Source organism: Salvelinus namaycush, chromosome 9, assembly GCF_016432855.1.
Source record: "Salvelinus namaycush isolate Seneca chromosome 9, SaNama_1.0, whole genome shotgun sequence".
Taxonomy (NCBI): domain Eukaryota; kingdom Metazoa; phylum Chordata; class Actinopteri; order Salmoniformes; family Salmonidae; genus Salvelinus; species Salvelinus namaycush.
Genome location: NC_052315.1, coordinates 35,039,914 through 35,063,343, shown reverse-complemented (window position 1 = coordinate 35,063,343; position 23,430 = coordinate 35,039,914). Strand labels below are relative to the sequence as shown.

Below are 23,430 nucleotides of genomic sequence, written 5' to 3'. Positions count from 1 at the left end.
CCAGGCAGTGATGCAACCCGTCAGGATGCTCTCGATGGTGCAGCTGTAAAACCTTTTGAGGATCTGAGGACCCATGCCAAATCTTTTCAGTCTCCTGAGGGGGAATAGCTTTTGTCGTGCCTTATTCACGATTGTCTTGGTGTGCTTGGACCATGTTAACAGACCTGCCATTTCAACTCAACCCAGATCTCTCTTCCTAAAACAGATTTGGACTAATTCACTTGTAGTGTATCAAATTAGGGGACCAAATGCTTAACTTTGACCACTTTAATACACTATAAGTGAATTTGTCCAAATACTTCTGACTTCTTTCAAATGGGGGGACTAGATGCATAAAGTGCTTTCATTTCTAAACGTTAAAACAAATATTTATGAAAATACCCTCAAATTAAAGATGCCTTTCTGTACTGTTGCCTAATATGAAACATTCTATCTCAAATCTACAACTCTGGAGAATATAGCCAAATAATTGTAAAAAATGATTGTCCAAATACATCAAATACATATGGAGAGGAGTGTATACCATCACATTTATGTTTATTTAATATGTTCGAAAACCCTCATTCACAAAGTATTTTTAGAATAGGTCAACGAGTACTTGGAGTCTAAACAAGCTCAGTCAATGTGCTGAGAATTTGCAGTAAAATATATATTCCTTGCTAAAAGGAAGGCCCGTATTGCAGGTTAATGAATAAAAGTCACGATATCAGAATAAATCTTGGGAGCAAATTCTCCCCTCCGGCGACATTATTAATAGATGGAGCAGAAGAATGGAGAGGAGGATTAATCTGTCCTATGATGGATGTCTCCTCCTCTTCCCATGCACCCACGCTAAGGTCGTTGTGATAAGAGGATATATTTTGGGGTCTTCTAGACAAAAGGTCATGAAAAGGTAATCTACTTCCTGAGTTCAGTCAAGGCTGGCAGGAGCTGAGCTGCTGTCCCGATAGCACCTGACCCCTGACCCCCTCCCCACTACCTGCCTGGACTGCCACACAGATTACAGTAGGAGGCTCTCTCTCTGTCTCTTTCTCTGTCTCTCTGTCTCTCTCTGTCTCTTTTGCTCTTTTTCTCCCCCTACTCTCTCTTTCTCTCTCTGTTCGCTCATAATGGGCTACTTTATCATAAGCCCAGTGTAGTGTTAGTAGTAGCTGTGTGATGAGTGCTGGGCCGCGGGGTCCTGACAGTGAGTATAACAGTCAGGTGACAGAAGGATAATATCAGGGGTAAGGACAGACAGGCTGGAACACAGGTCAGGGGTCATATCCTGTTCAGGGAATCACACTTCTCTCTGCTATTCCTACAAACACACCCACACCACTGATTCTTGGAAGACCGGATTTGTGGAATTGTCCTTCTCTTTGTAAAGTTTGGGACGTACAGTATTCTGATGAAGGCCATGATATCCTAACAATCAAAATGGAATCCGTTTTTGCACTTCAGTATTCTGCAATGCAGCTGGGACATTTGTCTGTACCTTGACTGGGTGATGCACTGTCCACTCATCTCCTGTGAACTATACAGCTCCATACCACTGTGCCTCTGAAACAGAATCTGATATTCTACTCACAGTAAAGCAGGTTAAGCTGCTGGTTAAACTGCGTTGGCCCACTGATTTCTTTTTCCTGATTGCCTCTAAAATTCTGCTTATCTTTGGTTCCGCCGCCCCCCATGGAGAGGCGTAATGGACTCCCCTGAGATACCTCCCTCTGATTGGTGGGCCTACCAAGGCCCATGGCCGCTGTGCAGAATGTCACTTACACACTTTCTCCTTCCCCTCTGTAGGAAATGCTAATGAGATGTTTTGTGAGGATGTTAATTAGTCAGCTAGCCACTGATTGTCCTGTTCTTGTTGTTTACAGAGTGTATTTTACAGACGGGTGTGTGTGTGTACATGTGTGTGTCGGGGCATTAACATGGCTGTTGGCGGCTGTGGAGGGTTGTGCTCAGGAACCAATTAGGGTAAAGCCTACTGTCCACCGGGGCTGCTGGGAGAAGAAAGCCCTCTGCCTGCAATGTCAAACAACCGCATTAACACCGGCCAGGGCCGGGGAGACGGGCAACAAAATAAGCACACAGACAGAATAGTTAGTCACTGAGGCTGTTAGTGTTGTCCGAGCAAAAGTAGTCCATTTTACAGAGCAGGTGCAGTGAGAGGCTTCCCTTCAGCCAGGCAGGCATGCAAACATAAGTCAGTCATCCACAGACGAAGGCAGATTGAGAGGTACAGAGACGAGGAGAGAGGAGAGAGGAGAGGAGAGAGAGGAGAGAGAGGAGAGAGTGCGTTAGCAGTAGTGTTGGGTGGTATCCAGATCTTCATACCGTTTCTGTACCATACCGGGGTTTACACTATTACCGAATGTGCACACAAGGGCCGCTATGAAAAAAAAAAACCATAATAATATTGAAAATCATACTGACGGCATTTCAAAATACCTCCAGTATACGGTTTAAATATCGCCCAAGCCTAAGCAGAGCTCTCCAGTCCTCACACACAGCTTCAAAGTTCTACCGGAAAGTGTGTGTTTGTTTCTGTGTGTATGCGTGTGAGAGATCTTGTATGTGGTCATGTGAGGTTATACCTGTATGTCTGTGGTCATTAGTGTATATGTACAGTATGCACGTGCTATAGGCCGGTGTATGCCACAAATACTGTCATGTACTTTACTCTCAACTAGACCCAAACTAGTTTGCAGAGAAATGTGTGTGTGTGTGTGTGTGTCCCAGTGTGGTAACCTCCTGTGCCAGTCTTACCCGCTGGCGTCCCTAGTGCCAAGCAACGCTCCTGCTGCACTGACCAACAGGAAGTGACACATATGAAATGCTGACCTTGACACACACTCACACACACACACACCACCCCACAGGGCCTCAGGATGCCTCTCTTTTAGTTAGCACTCCAAAGACTGTCACCTCTCCCCTCTGTTCTCCTTGTGCCCCTCTCCATTTGTTTTTTGTCTTTTCTTTTTAGTTAGTGCTCAAGACTTCCCCCTGTGTTCCCCCGCTACCCCCTCCGTTTCGCTTTATTTTTTCTCCTTTCCTTCCCAGAAGTAGCGAGGAAATCGGACCTCATTTCCCAGGTCAGTGAGCAGGCCCCTGTGCTCTCTCTCTGTTCATCTTGTCTTACACACTGAGCTTATGCTTTTGCTTGCAGGTTGTCTTTTTACTCATTTTAGAATCATCAAATTATTGAAGAAAAACTATACTTTATTCTAAACAGCCCTCTTAGCACTTTGAAAATGTATTTTGTTGTCCATTCATAATTCATACACAGGGATAACTGTGTCTACTGTAGCTTTAGATGCATATACATGGGCCTACATAAGCAGGCCCAGAACCCCCTTTCAGATCCTCAAACCCCCATAAACACCCCTTACGTTAAAGCACACGGTCCTCCCTCCTCCTCTCACCTCTCCTCTCGTCTCAGCTACATGAGCAGAATCATTCATGGGCCTCTGTTCTATTCCCACAGCGACACGCGCTGCAAATTGGTCTGTTTCCTCACATATTAGTAGCTTGTCTCCTGTTCTCCAGGGACACTTTCGCATCTCTTGCTTAATTTATTTACTTCCTGTTTACCCTTCCTGCTCAGCCATAAACACCCACCCGTCCATGCATTAGTTTAGTGGAGACAGGGATGGAGAGAGGGAGAGGAGAGGCTTGGGGTGGCGTGATGTAAATGAGATGAGAGAACTCTCCTCGTCCTCTCAGGTCTCTTTCTTTCCCTGATCTCTCCTCAGAGCAGACACACACATTCACTCACCTACACTGGCCTTACCTCCGTACTCTGTAGGGGATTTCAGCAGGATATAACACAGGGGCATAATAATACTGTATACTATATCCAGGCTAGCTATTATGGAGGGTTTTACAGAAGGCATTTGGATGATCGTGTGTGTGGACAAACATAACTGTGTGTGTGGCTGAGTACGTGTCTGTATTTGCGTGTGTTCTATATGTGTGTCCGTGGGAGTGTGTGTGTGTGTGTGACATAGCGAGAGACTGTGGTGTTTGTTTAAATGCTTGATTATGCATTTCTCTTGGCTTGGGACATACATCCCTCTCTCCAGACTGCTAATAGAGTGGCCAGGGAGAAGAGGAGAGCCTAAATGAACCTTAAAGTGCCTCGCTGGCATTCTTCACTCACTCTCTCCACACAGGAGCAGACTGGACTGCATAGTTGTCACGCGCACGCACAGTTAGCCGTCTTACGTCTGTCTAGTAAGAAGGCCCTCTGTCTTCTGAAGAGGAGAGGGCCGGGGTTTTAATTGCACTGACCACACTGAGCTATAGGAAAATGTTCTATGGAAAGAGCCGTAGAGGAATCATTTTGAATAAATCAAATAATATCTTGCTGGATATGCAGTATTTTTTAGGCCTGTCGTGAAGGTGTGTGTTTTAGAGTGATGGGTCACTAGCCAGGGGTCAGATGGGGAGAGTCTGGTTGATTTAGATGACTGACGCTGTCACTGTGGGGCATGGCTCAGACGTTATGGATATTACACCACCTGGCCCTTGTTGTCTGAACCCTATTAGGACTTCAAACTCTCTCTCCATCTGTGCTCTGTCTCTCTCCCTTGCTCGTTCTCTCTGTCTTCCTCCTTTCTCACCCTGGGAGGGTGCTCCTAAAGACGTCTTAGGTGAAAGGTTCCTCACATCTACAGTAGGCTTTTATCAGTAGGCTTTTAACTGTCGGGCCAGTCTTTATTAGTGCTGACTAGAGCAGAGCAGTAAAGATCCAGCCTTTCTTTAGAAAACTACAGACTGCTTTAATCCAGGAGGTGTTGGGCTTAGCCTGGCTATGGCTGCCAGTCTGTCTGCCTTTTGTTGTAGTCAACGTAGGTAACAAGGTGCCATTGTAGTGTTGTGGAATATGGAGAAAGTCACACACCCACGCCATATTTCAAATCTAACTGCACCACAACAATATTATTTAGACATCTTCAAGGTCCGTTATCTTCATCTAAGGACCCAGGACAGACCATTGAAGGTCTACCAAGGACTAACACTATGATGTGTCTACATGTGTTCCAAGCAGTAATTAGACCTAATGAGATGTTTGATGTTAGGATAGTGACTGACTGTCTCTGTGAGCTCCATCCAGTCTGACGTTGTCTCTCCTCATCTCCTATTACCAGCACTGAGATGCTCCAGACACCATCCCCTTCTCTGTCCTCTACCCTGGGTTTTGATATAGAGGTAAATAGGCTGTGTGTGTCAAATCAAATGTTATTTGTGTCACGTTCCTGACCTGTTTTCTGTTAGTTTTTGTATGTGTTAGTTGGTCAGGACGTGAGTTTGGGTGGGCAGTCTATGTTTTCTGTTTCTATGTTGGTTAATGGGTACCTAATATGGTTCTCAATTAGAGGCAGGTGGTTTTCATCTCCTCTGATTGAGAATCATATTAAGGTAGGTGGTGTCACATTGTTTGTTTGTGGGTGGTTGTCTTCCGTGTCAGTACATGTTACCACACGGGACTGTTTCGGTTTGTCTGTTCCTGTTCGTGTGTTCTTCGTTTCATGTAAGTTCGTAAGTTTAGGTCTGTTTAGTTCGTTTTGTTATTTTGTTTTCTAAAGTGTTATTTCGTGTTTCGTCGTTTGTCTAATAAATCATTATGTCTAAATACAACGCTGCAGTTTGGTTCAATCCCTGCTCCTCCTCTTCGGATGAAGAGGAGGAGGAACGCCGTTACAATTTGTCACATGCGCTGAATACAACTGGTGTGGACTTTACCGTGAAATGCTTGCTTACGAGCCCTTCCCAACTTTGCAGAGTTTAAAAATAATAATACAAATAAAATGGTAACACCAGGAATCAAATAAAAGACACAAGAATGCAGATATCTACAGGTAGTAGCAGGTCAATGTGCAGAGGTACGAGGTATTTGAGGTATGTAGTTAAGGCAGGGTGAACTGATGTGTGGGTGTGTATTTAAACATCCAGGGTCACAAAATCACCAACACACATACGCAGGCACACTCACCATCCGTACACACTAATCCACATTCATTAGGGAGGCCTAGCCAGCCGACAGTACATTAAAATATATATATTTTTTTACACCTCTAGAAATCAAAACATGGGGAAGGTGAGGGCGGGATTAAAATAGACAACACCAGGGTTGAGGTGTGCTTGGTGTCATGTGACAAATGTATGCGTTATTATGATACTTTGATGCACAGTGATTTGATGACACATATTCTCTATGTCTTGTATTGATGTGATCATTGAGCTGATGTTTGACTAGGAGATAACACGTTTTACATTTGAGTCATTTAGCAGACGCTCTTATCCAGAGCGACTTACAGGAGCAATTACAGATGTAGGATCTTACAGCAGGAAATAATCTTGCAGCATCAGGAAATGTGAATTACTATGTGGGTTATAGTCTGAAATGGCTGAAATCTGAAATTTCAGAGTGGAAATTATAAACTTAAGAAGCCTTTTTAAAACTCGACTACACTACAAGTTTGAATTTCCTGCTGTGCAGGAAATTTGTCAGCAAGAAAATAGTGATTTTATATGAGGATCTTACATCTGTAGGGTTAAGTGCCTTGCTGAAGGGAACATCGACAGATTAGTTTTCACCTTGTCGGCTCGGAGATTCAAACCAGCGACTTTTTGGTTACTGGCCCAATGCTCTAACCGCTAGGCTACTGACCCTGACGCCCAGGTGAAAGGAGTTTCAGAGCAGCAGATTTCTACTAGAAGTGATGTATGATGGTACAGTGCATAGCATGATTTACTGCTTGTAACATTCAGGTATTGTTCTAACACAGTAGCTCTGTATCTGCTTGTACGGATCTTAATTTGACCAGTTTCTCACAGCAGGAACATAATCCTGCTGCAACAGGAAATGCTAATTATTTTGTGGATGCTAAGGAATGGTCATTTTTAAAGGGGTTGATACATTTTTCGTTAAGGCAAATCAAGTCTGACATTTTAAAATAGGCTTCTAAGGTTTGTAATTCCTTTTAAAACTTACACTACAAGTTTGCATTTCCTGTGACCACCGAGTGATCAAACTAAGATAGCAGATCTGTCATCGGTTGTGTGTGAATGTGAGCGTGTGTGTGTGTGTGTGTGTGTGTGTGTGTGTGTGTGTACCTTAAACACACAATTTCTTATCCACTAAATCTGTTTCAGAATATGTATGATCCATAGCTGGGGGTTGCGGTGGTATTGCATAACCATGACAACAAAGTACTGTAGCACCATAGTAGCGTCTGTATTCCAGTGACCCTGCAGTCACCCTGTGAGGAGATGAGAGCTGTGCAGGCTGTTAGTCTGTTATGGCCGTCAGGGAGCCTCATATTTTTTGAGCAGAATCAGGGTTTTAATGGAGTGTGAAGCACCACTATAAAACGTTCTGTTGATCAGTGATGTTGTGGCAGCCAGGGCCTAAATGCAGCTACAGATCACATACACACCTCACCCACACAGTTCAGGATTTAGTATTTTACTGGTGTGTGTGTGTGTGTTTTTGTGATTGTGTGTTTTTGTGATTGTGTGTTTTTGTGATTGTTTGTGTGTGTGTGATTGTTTTAGTGATTGTTTGTGTTTATATTTGAGAGATGTGTGCCTTGGTATCCTGGCTTTGTAATCCAAACGTGTGTGTGTGTTGGTCTCAGACCAGAGAACAGGTGTAATTTCCCCTGTAGTAAAACCCTACAAGCGGCAGCATGGGAGCAGGGAAGATATTACAGGTTAAACTCTGCTCTGCTCTGCTCTGTTCCACTACTAGACTACAGAGATTACACAAACTACCCAGCACGCCACGACCTGTGACCACAGTCAGTTCCTCTCTGTGTGTGTGTGTGTGTGTGTGTCAGTGGGTGTGTGTGTGCGCGCAGAGGGAGGCTCAGAGGTGTCAGATCTGTTTCCTTCAGACCGTAAGCCTTTATTAGGGCCCAGGTCTACAGGGGACCACAGGGCAATATTGCTTTATTTGTGCCAGCGGGGAGGTGTGTGTGTTTTGTTAGTGGATGAAACTCCACCAACTCCCCTGTGTAGCTCTTATGTGTTATAACTATGAACTTCTAACTCAGACTCTGTTTATGAATGAGGCATCGGGGGAACCATGTCTCATAAAGATGTCTACATAGGTGTTGACCTATGACCCCAACATTGCCCTCTACTCTCACCCTGGAACACCAGGCAACAATCTAAAGTAGACCTGTTTTGGGGGACCTTTTTTCCCCTCTGTCATTCTTAACGCCTGTATATGCATGGCAGTGAACAGTGAGTTAATTGGTGACTCATCTCCCCTCTGAAGGGCACTGCTGTCCATACTGAGTCATGATGCATTTGCTGAAATAACACTGTGTGTGTGTGTCCCTGCAGCCCATTAATAAAGTGTCATGATGAATTAGGCCAAATAAACTCTGGCCTGATGAGGGATGACCAGCTAACGCTCCCTCACTGGGATAACACAAAGCCAGAACAAAGGGGGCTTACACCCTGCCGTGTGTGTGTGTGTGTGTGTGTGTGTGTGTGTGTGTGTGTGTGTGTGTGTGTGTGTGTGTGTGTGTGTGTGTGTGTGTGTGTGTGTGTGTGTGAGAGATGTGGGATGGGGTGTGTGAACAGAGTGGGATAAGGCTGGGGGTCTAAAAGTGGAGCAGAACAGGGAAGGGGTGGCAGTCGGCCTTGTAACCTTTTTGTTACCAAGTCTCCTTCAGGTAAGAACTATATGTTTCAGATCATGACTCATTAAGTCCTCACATTGATAAAAGAGAGAAGGAGAGAGTGGAGGAAAGGAGGAGGTGAGAAGCAGAGGGAGAAAAGGGGAGGAGGGGTGGAGGCGATGAAGAGGTTCATCTATACATCCTGAGGCGGACTGGCAGACCACAGGTCGTCCTCAGGAAGACTGATGCCTAACCATCAGCTGCAAACTCCATCTCCCATAAATCGCTTGTTTGTGTGTGTGTGTGTGTGTGTGTGTGACTGATGGATCTGTGCCATAAAGCTTTGTGGCGTGACGTGTGGAGAGCAACAAAGTGAACCCTGAGAACATAATGTACCAGTGCTCCAGGTTAATGTCAACGATCCCTGAAAGGGAGGGAGGAGAGGAGCGGCTTTGACATTACATTGGTTCAGCAGGCTATAAGTGTGAGGCTGACCCAATGTTGCCTCAAGTGCAGTCATTGAATAGTTATTGTCCTGTAGATTTATTGTCCCATGTATCAGAAATGTAGACATAAATGTACCTTTATTATGGCCCATTTGTCATTTGTCTTTTATCATTGCCAAACGTTTGTCAAAGGGTGGATATTAGTAATTTAGCTTCAGGGTGTGTGTGTGTGTGTGTGTGTGTGTGTGTGTGTGTTTCTCTGTGTGTGTCCATGTGCGTGAGCAGTGTAAGACTAAGATGAATGGCGTTCATTACGTGGCCTAATCATAAAGCCCAGAGAAGAAGTGCAGACCTGGCCAGACAGGACCTGAAGACATGTGCACTTCCTCATTAACAGAATCCCATCAGGGTCATAAAGCACCAGCCCAAAATGCTCAATGAAAATGCACCGATAGGGAGGAAACTCCCAAAAGTTATTCAAGATATTAGTATGGCTCGAGACAAGATATTTGTATGATTGGGATGGTTTGAATATGGGGGAATATGAACAGTATTGATAATTGATTAAACTCCAAGGAAATGTGCTTTAAGAGTGACAAATAAGCAAATTTAGCAAGAAAACGAAAAAGGGGTCAGATACAAGACCGGTGCCCCTCTCTCTTCTCTTCCTCCTCTGTCCCTTCTCCTTCTCATCCTTCTCTCTCACCACATGATCTTCTTGAGGCCCTGGAGTCCACCTCATTCATCACCTGGGTTTGATTCCTCCGTTCGCTCCCCCCGTCCTCTCCTCCCTCCTCCAGTGCATCCAGTAGAGGTAATAGTGCTGTGTTACCTGGGATCAGCAGGTTTGCTGTGTTGGCGTGCTGCTCGGCCATATGGTTACCCACTGGGTGAACACTTTGATTAATGTTACCCACAGCACACTTTCTACACTCATATCTGATCCTGAAAACAGAAACCCAACTCTCTCTCTGTCTCTCTCTCTCGCTTGCTCTCTCTTTGTTTATATCCCTCTTAAACTCAATAATTCTGTTTGTTTGTTGGTAAACACTCTACTTTATGAGAGAGAGAGAGGCAGAGAGAGGCAGAGAGGAAAATACATAGAGAAACTGGTGGTAGATGTAAGTGGCCTGTACAGTACAGTTGATTAGGCCCCTGGTGTGTCGGTGTTATGGTAGATATCTCTATTAGTCGCCTCTCTTCCCTGGCCTCTCCTGTGTGCTGTGACTTCTGTCTGTCCCTGATGTGTACACACACACACACACACACACACACACACACACACACACACACACACACACACACACACACACACACACACACACACACACACACACACACACACACACACACACACACACACACAGTCAGTCAGTCAGATAGGAGGCCGTGCTGTGGGCTAAGCAGTAACGAGGAGGTGAACAGATGCTGGCGTCACAATATCAATACGGCAGAGAGAGTGTGTGTGTGTGTGTGTGTGTGTGTGTGTGTGTGTGTGTGTGTGTGCGTGTGTGTGTTACCCTGGCAGAGTTCAGCCATGAGACAGCATTAACAGGACAGAGACCTCTCAGGTGAGCAATTAACTATCTGCAAATGATACTACATAACGCTCTCTGTTACACAGCTGCATAAGGTGTGTGGAGCAGCTTTACGGGGTGAAGTCATTGCATTTGCTCCTGAGGAGCGGAGGGACGATGTCCCCATTGACACTGAAATGAACCATCCTCTCACAGGGTCAGAAGTTCATACCTGTTCTTCTATTATGGTATAATAAGACATCAACCCAGCAGAAACAATATGCAGACACTGTTATTGTGGATCATCCTTTATCACCAGACAGATGCTTTGTTCTGCCCTCAGTTTTTTTTCATCTGCTCGATGCTTCTCTATTTTGGTCTTCCTCAGTCTTGTTAAGTGCTGCCATTCCCCAGCTCCTGGATGAGGCCCAGAGGGCCCCTAGTGAGACCAGGGGCTAGGAATGGGCTGTCTGCCCCATCCGGAGATGCCCAAGGTGGGCCGTGAGGCTCGGTAAATCTCCCTGATTGTGCTGGGGGTGGTACCACGGTGGCCAGCCCTCCACAGAGGCTGTTTGACATGCAAATGGTGACTATAACTCAGAGATAATGTAGAACTGAGAACACTGGCAACACCTTTCCTCCTCCTTCTTGTCCCTCCATCCTTCTGTAATTTACCACATATTTAGGGGCTGAGAGAGAAGGGTAGAGAGTCTCATGGTGGTATAATAAGTGTTGACCAGAGTATTATATAGGAATAGATTTAAGTGCCAATATGAGTTGGCACTTAAAGCAGCGCAACCTAAAAGGTGACGTCTAGCAGAAGTACATCTCATACTTTTAACATTTTAGCAGATGCTCTTATCCAGAGTGAGTTCCTTGCTCAAGGAAACATCAATAGATTTTTCACCTAGTCGACACAGGGATTCGAACCAATGACCTTTCGGTTACTGGCCCAAAGCTCTTAACCCCTAGGCTACCTGCCACCCCATTCTTTACACCCTTTCTATATCCGTCTAAACAAATGGACACCGTGAAGTGAGGGAGGACAGTGGAGGAGAGGTGGAATGAACAGGGGAGAAGTAGAAGGAGTAATTGTGCAGTCCTTTGCTGAATTGTTCTGTGGAGGCAATTTTAAATCCCTCCTATTATTTTAATCATCTGCCTTTTACTGCGTCTGCTCGGATCATTTGTTTGCAAACTGGGTTATTTGGAGAGGGAGGCTCACGGGTAATTTCATGCTACGGAGCATCTCTACCTACAAGTTAATGAGGAAAGAACTGTTGTTTCCACTAGTACAGGACGCTGCTAAGAGGAGACCAATTTAGTAGAGATTATATGGATAGAAAAAAAACTCTACGTAACAAAGAACATGCACAATAGGAATCATCGACGATGACAATCAAGTCAGAAATGTTTTCCATTGTGGTGCTGTATACTACAACAGTGACGAGAGGTGTGTGTTAGTGCTTTCCTTGGGGGTGTTCTTTTGGTTCGATTGTGGTTGGGAAGATCAGTTCTGTATCTGGTTAAGAACTACAGAGCTTTCAGAAAGTATTCACACCCCTTGACTTTTTCCACATATTGTTGTGTTCCAAAGTGTGATTAAAATAGATTTAATTGTAATTTTTTGTTAACCTCTCTAGGGTATGTGGGACGCTAACGTCCCACTTGGCCAAAAGCCAGTAAAAATGCAGCGCGCCAAATTCAAATAAATTACTATAAAAAATCAATCTTTCATGAAATACACCAAATTAAAGCTACACATGTTGTGAATCCAGCCGACATGTCTGATTTCAAAAAGTATTTACGGCGAAAGCACACCAAACGATTATGTTAGGTCAGTACATAGCCACAGAAAAACACAGCCATTTTCCCAGCCAAAGATAGGAGTCACAAAAAGCAGAAATAGAGATAAAATTAATCACTAACCTTTGATGATCTTCATCAGATGACACTCATAGGACATCATGTTACACAATACATTTATGTTTTGTTCGATAATGTGCATATTTATATCCACAAATCTCGGTTTACATTGGCGCCATGTTCAGAAATGCCTCCAAAATATCCGGAGAAATTGCAGAGCCAAGTCAAATAACAGAAATACTCATCATAAACTTTGATGAAAGATACATGTTTTACATAGAATTAAAGATACACTTGTTCTTAATGCAACCGCTGTGTCAGATTTCAAAAAAACTTTACAGAAAAAGCAAACCATGCAATAATCTGAGACGGCGCTCAGATATAAAAAACATTTCTCCGCCATGTTGGAGTCAACAGAAATACCAAATTACATCATAAATATTCCCTTACCTTTGATGATCTTCATCAGAATGCACTCCCAGGAATCCTAGTTCCACAATAAATTGTTGTTTTGTTCGATAATGTCCATTAATTATGTCCAAGTAGCTACTTTTGCTAGCACGTTTAGTACACATGTCCAAACGCTCGCGCAGGTCCAGGCGAACGTCGGACAAAAACTTCAAAAAGTTATATTACAGGTCAAATAAACTTGTCAAACTAAGTAGAGAATCAATCTTCAGGATGTTGTTATCATAAATATTCAATAACGTTCCAACCGGAGAATTCCTTTGTGTCTACAGAAGTAATGGAACGCAAGGCGATATCATGTGGAATGCGCATGACCAGGAACTGGCTCTCTGCCAGACCACTGACTGAAACACCTCCCATCCGGCCCCACATCACAGTAGAGGCTTCATTCAACGTTCTACAGACTGTTGACATCTAGTGGAAGGCGTAGGAAGTGCAAACAGATCCATATCTTACTGGGATTTGAATAGGCGATGAGTTGAAAATCGACCAGCCTCAGAATTCTCACTTCCTGTTTGGATTTTTTCTCAAGGATTTGCCTCCCATATGAGTTCTGTTATACTCACAGACATCATTCAAACAGTAGAAACTTCAGAGTGTTTTCCATCCAATAGTAATAATAATATGCATATATTAGCATCTGGGACAGAGTAGGAAGCAGTTCACTCTGGGCACGCTATTCATCCAAAGTGAAAATGCTGCCCCCTATTCTAGAGAAGTTAACGATCTATACAAAATACTGGAGAGTGGTACTCAGTAATGTGTTGTATTTGCCTCAAACATAACACTTTGTATTCAGGACAAAAATGTAATTGCTTTGCCACATTTTTTGCAGTATGAATTTAGTGCCTTGTTGCAAACAGGATACATGTTTTGGAATATTTGTATTTTCACTTTGTCATTTAGATTAGTATTGTGGAGTAACTACAATGTTAAACCATCCTCAGTTTTCTCCTATCACAGCCATTAAACCCTGTAACTGTTTTAAAGTCTCCACTGGCCTCATGGTGAAATCCCTGAGCGGTTTCCTTCCTCTCCGGCAACTGAGTTAGGAAGGTCACCTGTATCTTTGTAGTGACTGGGTGTATTGATACACTATCCAAAGTGTAATTAATAACTTCACCATGCTCAAAGCGACATTCAATGTCTGCTTTTATAAATGTACCCATCTACCAATAGTTGCCCTTTGCGAGACATTGGAAAACCTCCCAGGTATTTGTGGTTGAAACTGTGTTTGAAATTCACTGCTCAACCGAGGGACCTTACAGATACTTGTATGTGTGGGGTACAGAGATGAAGTAGTCATGAAAAAAATGTGAAACACTATTATTGCTCACTGTGTGAGTCTATGAAACTTACACTACATGACCAAAAGTATATGGACACCTGATCGTCGAACATCTCATTCCAAAAGTATGGGCGTTAATATGGAATTGGTCACCCTTTGCTGCTATAACAGCCTCCACTCTTCTGGGAAGGCTTTCCACTAGATGTTTGAACATTGCTGCAGGGACTTGCTTCCATTCAGCCACAAGAGCATTAGTGATGTTGGGTAATTAGGCCTGGCTAGCAGCCGGCTTTCTAATTCATCCCAAAGGTGTTCAATGGGGTTGAGATCAGGGCTCTGTGCAGCCAGTCAAGTTCTTCCACACCAATCTCGACAAACCATTTCTGTATGGACCTCGCTTTATGCACGGGGGCATTGTCATGCTGAAACAGGAAAGGGCCTTCCCCAAACTGGTGACATAAAGTTGGAAGCACAGAATCGTCGTATGCTGTAGCGTTAAGATTTCCCTTCACTGGACTAAGGGGCCTAGCCCAAACCATGAAAAACAGCCCCAGACAATTATTCCTCCTCCACCAAACTTTATAGTTGGCACTATGCATTCGGGCAGGTAGCGTTCTCCTGGCATCCATTCGTCCATCGGACTGCCAGATGGTGAAGCAGGATTCATCAATCCAGAGAACGTGTTTCCTTAGGCTTGTGTGCGGCAGCTCGGCATTAGAAAAACATTTTAATGAAGCTCCCGACGAACAGTTATTGTGCTGATTTTGCTTCCACAGGCAGTTTGGAACTTTGTAGTGTATTGCAACCGAGGACAGACCATTTTTACACGCTACACGCTTCAGCACCGTTCTGTGAACTTGTGTGGCCTACCACTTCGCAGCTGAGCCGTTGTTGCTCCTCTAGCAGGGCAGAAATTTGACAAACTGACTTGTTGGAAAGGTGGCATCCTATGATGGTGCCACGTTGAAAGTCACTCGGGTTCTATATACCTGTCAGCAACGGATGTAGCTGAAATAGTAAAATCCACTAATTTAAAGGGGGTGTCCACATAGTTTTGTATATATAGTGTATTTTACTTTTTTTTACTCCTGAACTTATTTAGGGTTGCCATAACAAAGGGGTTGAGTACTTAATGACACAAGAGATTTTCAGCGTTACATTTTTTATTAATTTGTTAATTAATTTGTAAAACATTGAAAATGATACCCGATCTTACATGGCTTTCATTATACAGTAGCAAAGGACATTTGAAAAATAATTTAGGGTAGAGTTCAACATTTTAGGAATACTTTGTTTCAGATCTTACAGATCAAGATGCAGGAATACCTTTACACAATCTGTCTGTCTGTCTGTCTGTCTGTCTGTCTGTCTGTCTGTCTGTCTGTCTGTCTGTCTGTCTGTCTGTCTGTCTGTCTGTCTGTCTGTCTGTCTGTCTGTCTGTCTGTCTCCCCCCCCTCTCTCTCTGTCTGTCTCTCCCCCCTCTCTCTCTCTCTCTGTCTGTCTCTCCCCCCCTCTCTCTGTCTCTCCCCCTCTCTCTCTCTCTCTCTCTCTCTCTCTGTCTGTCTCCCTCTCTCTCTCTCTCTCTCTCTCTGTCTGTCTCCCCCCCTCTCTCTCTCTGTCTGTCTCCCCCCCTCTCTCTCTCTCTCTCTCTCTCTCTGTCTGTCTCCCCCCCTCTCTCTCTGTCTGTCTCTCCCCCCCTCTATGTCTGTCCCTCTCTCTCTCTCTGTCTGTCTCCCCCCCCCCCTCTCTCTCTGTCTGTCCCTCTCTCTCTCTCTGTCTGTTTGTCTGTCTGTCCCCCCCTCTCTCTCTGGGTATTGTTAGTCAATTCATGGCGCGCGGCCCAGTCCAACTCAATTAACACGGAGCCTGATTACATTTAGATGCAAGACCATAGACAGGCCTATCCAACTCTGCAACGCAACGCACCATACTGGGAAATAATAGGCCCTTTTAATGTAATTACACCTCTACTGAGGAGAGAGAGATGGAGGGATAGTGAGATGGAGGGACGAGGTGTCCGTCTGCCTCTCACCGCTCGTAGCCTCTACCCCCTGCCTGTCATTTGTTCATTCGCTTGTCCCTCTGTTCCCAGGCAAGGTAAATTGAATGAGGGTGCATGAATTAAAACAATAACACAAATTGTTGACGAGGCATGGCTTGTTCTCTCTCATACTCTGGTCCACTGACAGTCTGGGGCTGCCTGACCCCTGACCTTCGCCTGGGTCATGTGACGCATATATTACATTGTTCCATGAGCTCCTCTGTGGTTCACGACCAGGAGAGAGGAGATACATGAGGAGAATACTTTTAATAAAAACTCTATATAGCACAATCAGGTATTGAGCTGCAATGGCACTAAATCAGGTAAGGAAATAAAGTAAGATTGTTTAACCCAAAGTGAGAGCGAGCGAGAGATTGAGAAAAAAATAACACTTTTAAAATGTTATTTCCAGGCTAAACCCTTGTGACAATGGAAAGCACTTAGCAGTTTAGTTTAGAACGTTCCTAAACAAAAGAGTTTAATGAAAGTGGTTCCAGAACCCTTCTGAGAACATTCCCTCATTAAAATATAAATTATTACATTATTCAGATCAAAGACCTCCATGCATCATAATGGCCGGATCCTTTTCTTATTCAATTATGCTACACTTGTGTTTTTATGATGCACACGCAAAGCAGAGGAATAAACTAAATCAAAGGGACTTCATTTATCATCTGTGTGTGCGAGCGTGTGTGTGTTTGTGTTAGATTGCCAGCCCTTAAGTTACTGAGATGACAAAGCGTATTGGCCGCATCTTTCGAAAGAGGTACAAAAAGATATAGCAACCCACTAATTCGGAACAAAGCAATCATGCGGCAAAAGAGCACTTGAAAAGAACGCATTATTTTGTATCTTCAGAAAGTGAGCTTATTTGCTGACACTCACAAATAGAAAGTTGTGTGAGTAAAGTGAAGTGGGGTCTTGTAGTTTGTGACTTCTTTGTTATCTAGCCCAGACATAATCAGCATCTAAAGCTGTGTGTGCCGTCCGCCACCCCATCACCAAAGCTCTCTACAGAATTGCAAAATAAGCTTGGTGTGAATATGTGATTGCTAGTGTTTATTGTGAGATGTGGATATTACAGAGCAATATGGATCACATTAAGACCCTGGTTGTTAGAGTATTGGTAACACAGAAGACACGCACGCCGGGAAAACCTGCACCGTCGGCATATCTTGCGGAAAGGGGAGGGAGAAGGATAAAAGGGAGGAGAGGGGAAAAGGAGGGAGAGAGAGATGGAGGGATAAGAGGGCTGTGGGGAGAGGAGGATGAAAGGAGAGTAGAGAGATGAGGAGAGAAAAGAGTCAGTCGGGATGTCTGTATGACAACGGCACCTTATTTAAATCTCTGTCACTTTCTGATGCAAATCTTATGCTGCACTGTAGTAGAAAGAGGAATATGAGAGAGGGAGGAGAAGGAGGAATATGAGAGAGGGAGGAGAAGGAGGAATATGAGAGAGGGAGGAGAAGGTGGAATATGAGAGAGGGAGGAGAAGGAGGAATATGAGAGAGGGAGGAGAAGGAGGAATATGAGAGAGGGAGGAGAAGGTGGAATATGAGAGAGGGAGGAGAAGGAGGAATATGAGAGAGGGAGGAGAAGGTGGAATATGAGAGAGGGAGGAGAAGGAGGAATATGAGAGAGGGAGGAGAAGGAGGAATATGAGAGAGGGAGGAGAAGGTGGAATATGAGAGAGGGAGGAGAAGGAGGAATATGAGAGAGGGAGGAGAAGGAGGAATATGAGAGAGTGAGGAGAAGGTGGAATATGAGAGAGGGAGGAGAAGGAGGAATATGAGAGAGGGAGGAGAAGGTGGAATATGAGAGAGGGAGGAGAAGGAGGAATATGAGAGAGGGAGGAGAAGGAGGAATATGAGAGAGGGAGGAGAAGGAGGAATATGAGAGAGGGAGGAGAAGGTGGAATATGAGAGAGGGAGGAGAAGGAGGAATATGAGAGAGGGAGGAGAAGGAGGAATATGAGAGAGGGAGGAGAAGGTGGAATATGAGAGAGGGAGGAGAAGGAGGAATATGAGAGAGGGAGGAGAAGGTGGAATATGAGAGAGGGAGGAGAAGGAGGAATATGAGAGAGGGAGGAGAAGGAGGAATATGAGAGAGGGAGGAGAAGGTGGAATATGAGAGAGGGAGGAGAAGGAGGAATATGAGAGAGGGAGGAGAAGGTGGAATATGAGAGAGGGAGGAGAAGAAGGAATATGAGAGAGGGAGGAGAAGGAGGAATATGAGAGAGGGAGGAGAAGGTGGAATATGAGAGAGGGAGGAGAAGGAGGAATATGAGAGAGGGAGGAGAAGGTGGAATATGAGAGAGGGAGGAGAAGGAGGAATATGAGAGAGGGAGGAGAAGGAGGAATATGAGAGAGGGAGAAGAAGGAGGAATATGAGAGAGGGAGGAGAAGGTGGAATATGAGAGAGGGAGGAGAAGGAGGAATATGAGAGAGGGAGGAGAAGGAGGAATATGAGAGAGGGAGGAGAAGGAGGAATATGAGAGAGGGATGAGAAGGAGGAATATGAGAGAGGGAGGAGAAGGAGGAATATGAGAGGGAGGAAAGGGAGGAATATGAGAGGGAGGAGAAGGAGGAATATGAGAGAGGGAGGAGAAGGAGGAATATGAGAGAGGGAGGAGAAGGAGGAATATGAGAGAGGGAGGAGAATGAGGAATATGAGAGAGGGAGGAGAATGAGAAATATGAGAGAGGCAGGAGAAGGAGGAATATGAGAGAGGGAGGAGAAGGAGGAATATGAGAGAGGGAGGAGAATGAGGAATATGAGAGAGGGAGGAGAAGGAGGAATATGAGAGCGGGAGGAGAAGGAGGAATATGAGAGGGAGGAGAAGGAGGAATATGAGAGGGAGGAGAAGGAGGAGGGATATGAGAGAGGGAGGAGAAGGAGGAATATGAGAGGGAGGAGAAGGAGGAATATGAGAGAGGGAGGAGAAGGAGGAATATGAGAGAGGGAGGAGAAGGAGGAATATGAGAGAGGGAGTAGAAGGAGGAATAGAAGAGGAGCAAAGGGCATCTGTGCGCGTGATCTGTGCCTGAGGCCCCATGGCCCTGCCCCGTCTTCATCTGGAAAGCAAACGCTGCAATTATGATGACCTCTCTGTTCTCTTCATTTCCCATCTCTCTCTGTCTTTCTTTCTTGTGCTGTACTTTATGTTTTGCTAGAGGATAAAGAAACACAGAGGTCTCTCCAAAAGACCTCTCTCTACTCAGACCTCCATTCCCTCCTCTGTCCAGAGAGACAGTAACACTTCTGTCTATTCTAAGACATACTAATAGCATCTCTCAGTCCTGATGTATCTTTCTCTTAGTGTCCTCTCCGAAGGCCTGTTCTCTTGTTAAAGTGACTGAAACAACTATAATGCGGTCGTATGTCATCTCCTAGTAGACTAGCCTAGGCCTGGTATATAGTGGTGATTATTCACCAGACTAGGAGCTGTAATCACAGGAACAGACACCAGTAAAACACACACTGCTCACACCACTTAACTTCCATGTCAGAGAGAAATAGGAAATATTTATTTTCTATATCTAACTCGTCCCTTTTCTCTTTCTTCCTGTCTTTCTATTATCTCTCTCTCACCTTCACTCTCCCTCGTCTCTCTGAGCACAGTTCACACCACTGAATTAACACATTGAAGCTTTAATTAATGAATGTGTTTAATTACAGTCATAATTGCAGGGTTTACCAACAGGACCCTGTCTAGCCCTGATGCTAGACAAAATAAATTGGATTGTAGTTTAGGCCAGTGAAACACAAATTACAAAATACTCAAAAGAAATTAAAATGTAATTAAATACATCTTTCAAATACATGGAATAGAAATACTGCCTCTGCGTGTTTCTGTGTGTGTGAGCTGCTCTCCAGTGTTGAAAGTATCAGGTCGTACAATATGTGCCTCATTCTCCATGTTCCTCATCTGGAAAATCATCCCGTGTCCTTCCCTCACCTTTCCCATATCAGCTCAACAGTCGCTTGATTTGTAACTTGATTTCAGGAAAGGGAAAACCTGTAGATTACCCTGCTTTCATTAGGGGGGAAAACCCTGTCTGTGTCAGACAGAGAAGAAATCAATTTAATACAGACTTAACTGGAGGAAATTGCAGATTCTGCCTGTATGTGCTGAACAGGCACTTTTCCCTTCCTACCAGAGACTGGCCTCACTATTAATTGTGGTGTGTGTGTGTGTGTGTGTGTGTGTGTGTGTGTGTGTGTGTGTGTGTGTGTGTGTGTGTGTGTGTGTGTGTGTGTGTGTGTGTGTGTGTGTGTGTGTGTGTGTGTGTGTGTGTGTGTGTGTGTGTGTGTGTAATTGAGAAAGGGAGCTCCGTACTTAGACTCAGATCCTAAGTAGAGACACAGCCAGGTGGAGGTGTGTGTGTATCTGTGTGTGTGCGTTCGTATGTATGCCTGTGTGACTCAACCAGGTGGAGAGGAGATTGGTGGGTATTTATGAAGGAATGTCACATTTCTGACAGGATGATTTATGACCAGTTCATGCTGCCGTTTCCCTCTTTCCCCTTTTCTCTTTCTACCCCAAATATATACACTGAACACAAATTTTAAACGCAACATTTAAATTGTTTCATGTGCTGAAATAAAATATCCCAGAAATGTTTCATACGCACTAAAAGCTTATTTCTCTCAAATGTTGTGCAGAAATGTGTTTACATTTCTGTTAGTGAGCATTTCTATTTCGCCAAGATAATCCATCCACCTGACAGGTGTGGCATATCAAGAAGCTGAATAAAACAGCATGATCTTTACACAGGAGCACCTTGTGCTGGGGACAATAAAAGGCCACTCTAAAATGTGCAGTTTTGTTACACAACACAATCCCACAGATGTCTCAAGTTGTGAGGGAGCATGCAATGTCCACCAAAGTTGTTGACAGATATTTTAATATTCATTTCTCTACCATAAGCCACCTCCAACGTTGTTTTAGAGAATTTGGCAGTACGTCCAACCGGCCTCAACCGCAGACAGCGTGTAGGCTGATTGCTGATGTCAACGTTGTGAGTGCCCCAAGGTGGCGATGGGGTTATGGTATAGGCAGGCATAGCTAATGACAACAAATACTATTGCATTTAATCAATGGCAATTTGAAGGCACGGAGATATTGTAACGAGATCCTGGGGCCCATTGTTGTGCCATTCATCCGCCGCCATCACCTCATCTTTCAGCATGATAATACACTGCCTCATGTCGCAAGGATCTGTACACAATTCCTGGAAAAGGAAAATGTCCCAGTTCTTCCAAGGCCTGTATACTCACCAGAAATGTCACCCATTGAGCTGATGTTTATGATGCTCTGGATTGACGTGTACGACACCATGTTCCAGTTCCTGCCAATATCCAGCAACTTCACACAGCCATTGAAGAGGAGAGGGACAACATTCCACAGGCCATAATCACCAGCCTAATCAACTATGTGAAGATGTGTCGTGCTGCATGAGGCAAATGGTGGTCACACCAGATACTGACTGGTTTTCTGATCCATGCCCCTACTTTTTTTAAAGGTATCTATAACAGATGCATAACTGTTTCCCCAGTAATGTGGTATGGCAACTGCTCGGCTTCCGACAGCAAGGCACTACAGAGGGTAGTGCGTACGGCCCAGTACATCACTGGGGCCAAGCTTCCTGCCATCCAGGACCTATATACCAGGCGGTGTCAGAGGAAGGCCCTAAAAATTGTCAAAGACTCCAACCACCCTAGTCAAGCAGTACCGGAGCGCCAAGTCTAGGTCCAAGAGGCTTCTAAACCGCTTCTACCCCCAAGCCATAAGACTCCTGAACATCTAATCAAATGGCTACCCAGACTATTTGCATTGCCCCCCCCCCCTCACGCTGCTGCTACTCTGTTATTATCTATGCATAGTCACTTTAATAACTCTACCTACATGTACATATTACCTCAACTAACCGGTACCCCCTGTATATAGCCTCACTATTGTTACTTTACTGCTGCTCTTTAATTATTTTTTTTATTTTTGTATTTTTCTTGACTGCATTGTTGGCTAAGGGCTTGTAAGTAAGCATTTCACTTTAACCTGTTGTATTCGGCACATGTGACTGTTACGCACACCTCTTGGAGGGAACGCAACACCCTGCTACACTCAACTCCCCGTGGAGTGAAAGAGGTATGTGACTGCAGGTGTGGGTAAGGATGACAGAGAACATTACCATCTACAGGGAATTTATTTCCTTCATACGGTAATTTGGGGAAAAGGGGCTGGATGGAACCAAAGCAAAGAAAGTTAAAGAGCCCCTCTCCTACCTAACTAGCACCAACTGGCACACTAACCAAAATACAGGGGGTGGTCCACCCAGGTCTTACCTAGTGTGCATAGACAGAGTACACACTACGGGTATATGTATGCCCACAGGCCTCTTGCCTAAGCACTCCCAAGGTCCCTTCCCCTTCCCCCCTGGGAACAAATGAAACAGAATAATACAAACTTAAAGTGAACAATTTCACTAATCAAAAACACAGTCCTTTGGCATACACAAACGTCAGCAGGACCGGCTACAAAATGCTTCACAAAAATTCAATCAGACCAACAACATAACACAGGACATACCAAGAAGCTCTCTCTTTCTAACAAAGGAACACTGGCTTTTAAAGCTGCAGGAGTCGGTAATTGAAAACAGCTGTTCTCCTGATGAGAGGGCGGGGTCAGAGCTCCAATCTGCACTAGGGCCGACCAATCAGCTGCTTTGGACTTCAGGAAGCCATGTCCTGAAATACACACCAACACATACAAACCCACAACAACACAGAAACTGGGGAACGTAACAGTGACAAATACAATTTAATTTGATTTAATGTGAAATCCATAGATCAGAGCCTCATGAATTTATTTCAATTGTCAGATTTTCTTACTTGAACTGTAACTCAGTAACATCTTTGAAATTGTTACATGTTGCGTTTTATATTTTTGTTCAGTATATCTCTGATCAAATACAGTCTTAAAAGCTGATGACCAAGTGGAGTGGTCAGGACAAGGTCATGAAGGTTTTATTCTGTTTTGTTCTCTTCCCTCCAGTCAGGCCTGTTCTAGTCTCAGGCTGTGGCTGACTGAGCTGTTCAAAGCCAGCTCTCTTAATTGCTTTTATAAGGTGCCCTTTTCACATGGGGACTTCTCTGCTCACTCACTTTCACACATAGAACTT

General features: G+C 44.4%; 1 pseudogene; it reads left to right on the top strand.

The window, feature by feature from the left end:
* The window catches only part of LOC120053260, a 271,421-nt pseudogene that overhangs the window by 26,634 nt on the left and 221,357 nt on the right, over window positions 1-23,430 (top strand).